The following is a 3461-nucleotide window of genomic DNA, read 5'->3' as shown; positions in this document are numbered from 1 at the left end:
ATGCACATAGTGGAGTGCAGTTTATTACACCAGCAGGCCCAATGCCAAGGACCCCGACCAGCATTTTTGAAAATATTCTATACCTCATGTGTACGTTTCCGAACCCACCACCCCAATTTCTTTGAGACTTACATAAAACAAAGGAAGGATAAATACAATCACAATAACCCCATCATTCATGTGCTATGTGTTCAAATGGTTAATAATCAATAAGAATTTATGACCTGTCCGGAGGCAGGGGTGATTAGAGAATGTTTTCTCTTAGGCGATGAGTAACCTGGATGTGATCTTCAAATTCCCCTGTCCAGAGGGGGGTCTTATCCTTCTATTGTAGTTTCCATAGGCACTAAGCAAAGAGTTCAGAGTCCATTGGAGAGGTGGCCGAGCATGATCAGCATGAACAGGCCTAAAATGGAGTCCAGCTCTGTCTGTTTCCTCCTTCAAGGTGACGTAAATAAGGCTGAAAGGCAAATACTTTTCTGCAGATACAGAAATGGGAGAAAGCATAGTAGTTCACTGTACCTCAGTTCAGTTCAGTTCAGTCACTCAGTTGTGTCCAACTCTTTGCAACCCCATGAATTGCAGCACACCAGGCCTCACTGTCCATCAACAACTCCAGGAGTTCACTCAGACTCAGGTCCATTGACTCAGTGATGCCATGCAGCCATCTCATCCTCTGTCATCCCCTTCACTTCCTGCCCCCAATCCCTCCCAGCATCAGAGTATTTTACAATGAGTGAACCCTTCCCATGAGGTGGCCAAAGTACTGGAGTTTCAGCTTTAGCATCATTCCTTTCAAAGAAACCCCAGGCTGGTCTCATTCAGAATGGACTGGTTGGATCTCCTTGCAGTCCAAGGGACTCTCAAGAGTCTTCTCCAACACCACAGTTCAAAAGCATCAATTCTTCAGCACTAAGCTTTCTTCACAGTCCAACTCTCACATCCATATATGACCACTGGAAAAACCATAGCCTTGACTAGATGGACCTTTGTTGGCAAAGTAATGTCTCTGCTTTTCAATATGCTATCTAGGTTGGTAATAACTTTCCTTCCAGGGAGTAAGCGTCTTTTAATTTCATGGCTGCAGTCACCATCTGCAGTGGTTTTGGAGCCCCCCAAAATAAAGTCTGACACTGTTTCCACTGTTTCCCCGTCTATTTGCCATGAAGTGATGGGACCAGATGCCATGATCTTCGTTTTCTGAATGTTGAGTTTTAAGCCAAGTTTTTCACTCTCCTCTTTCACCTTCATCAAGAGACTTTTTGTTCCTCTTCACTTTCTGCCATAAGGGTGGTATCATCTGCATATCTGAGGTTATTGATATTTCTCCTGGCAATCTTGATTCCAGCTTGTGCTTCTTCCAGCCCAGCATTTCTCATGATGTACGCTGCATATAAGTTAAATAAACGGTGACAATATACAGCCTTGATGTACTCCTTTTCCTATTAGGAACGAGTCTGTTGTTCCATGTCCAGTTCTAACTGTTGCTTCCTGACCTGCATACAAATTTCTCAAGAGGCAGGTAAGGTGGTCTGGTATTCCCATCTCTTTCAGAATTTTCCACAGTTGATTGTGATCCACACAGTCAAAGGCTTTGGCATAGTCAATAAAGCAGAAATAGATGTTTTTCTGGAACTCTCTTGCTTTTTCCATGATCCAGAGGATGTTGGCAATTTGATCTCTGGTTCCTCTGCCTTTTCTAAAACCAGCTTGAACATCAGGAAGTTCACGGTTCATGTATTGCTGAAGCCTGGCTTGGAGAATTTTGAGCATTACTTTACTAGCATGTGAGATGAGTGCAATTGTGTGGTAGTTTGAGCATTCTTTGGCATTGCTTTTCTTTGGGATTGGAATGAAAACTGACCTTTTCCAGTCCTGTGGCCACTGCTGAGTTTTCCAAATTTTCAGGCATATTGAGTGCAGCACTTTCACAGCATCATCTTTCAGGATTTGAAATAGCTCAACTGGAATTCCATCACCTCCACTAGCTTTGTTCATAGTGATGCTTTCTAAGGCCCACTTGACTTCACATTCCAGGAGATCAGTGATCACACCATCGTGATTATCTGGGTCATGAAGATCTTTTTTGTACAGTTCTTCTGTGTATTCTTGCCACCTCTTCTTAATATCTTCTGCTTCTGTTAGGTCCATACCATTTCTGTCCTTTATCAAGCCCATCTTTGCATGAAATGTTTCCTTGGTATCTCTAATTTTCTTGAAGAGATCTCTTGTCTTTCCCATTCTGTTGTTTTCCTCTATTTCTTTGCATTGATCACTGAGGAATGCTTTCTTATCTTTTCTTGCTATTCTTTGGAACTCTGCATTCAGATGTTTATATCTTTCCTTTTCTCCTTTGCTTTTCCCTTCTCTTCTTTTCACAGCTATTTGTAAGGCCTCCCCAGACAGCCATTTTGCTTTTTTGCATTTCTTTTCCATGGGGATGGTCTTGATCCCTGTTTCCTGTATAATATCATGAACCTCATTCCATAGTTCATCAGGCACTCTATCTAACATATCTAGTCCCTTAAATCTATTTCTCACTTCCACTGTATTATCATAAGGGGTTTGATTTAGGTCATACCTGAATGGTCTAGTGGTTTTCCCTACTTTCTTCAATTTCAGTCTGAACTTGGCAATAAGTAGTTCATGATCTGAGCCACAGTCAGCTCCTGGTCTAGTTTTTGTTGACTGTATAGAGCTTCTCCATCTTTGGCTGCAAAGAATATAATCAGTCTGATTTCGGTGTTTACCATCTGGTGATGTCCATGTGTAGAGTCTTCTCTTGTGTTGTTGGAAGAGGGTGTTTGCTATGACCAGTGCTTTTTCTTGGCAAAACTCTCTTAACTTTGCCCTGTTTCATTACGTATTCCAATGCCAAATTTGCCTGTTACTCCAGGTGTTTTTTGACTTCCTACTTTTGCATTGCAGTCCCCTATAATGAAAAGGACATCTTTTTTAGGCGTTAGTTCTAAAAGGTCTTGTAGGTCCTCACAGAACCGTTCAAATTCAGCTTCTTCAGCGTTACTGGTTGGGGCATAGGCTTGGATTACACCCAAAAAAAAGAAAAGTCTGTTGTTTGCTGATGAGAAAAGTGCATAGCTCAACTGGAGACACTAGAGGGTGCTATTAGTGAGGGTTTAGAAGGACGAATAAAGCCTTTCAACACCCTTCCCCCTCTCCATTGCTATAGATTATAAAAATTTGAAAAGGGCATACCTGTGAAAAGAAACTAACACTTCTCCATTCACTCCTGGACATGACTTGCAAGGCTTTTCTTTCTTTTTTTTTTTGTTAGTCTTGAGACTCCTTTACGACATTCCCCAAATAATAAAATATTAGAAGTTTCCTATAGTACTTGGACAAATAATTGAGAAAAGTTTGAAATGGTTCCCTGCTCTTGGAAAAACACTACCAAAGCCCAAGGAAGGAAGTAGGAGAAATAAAAATACACAAGAAAGGGC

This window comes from Bos mutus, chromosome X (assembly GCF_027580195.1).
Source record: "Bos mutus isolate GX-2022 chromosome X, NWIPB_WYAK_1.1, whole genome shotgun sequence".
NCBI classification, from domain to species: Eukaryota; Metazoa; Chordata; class Mammalia; order Artiodactyla; family Bovidae; genus Bos; species Bos mutus.
The sequence above is the reverse complement of the archived record's forward strand: the minus strand, read 5'-3'. Positions refer to the sequence as shown.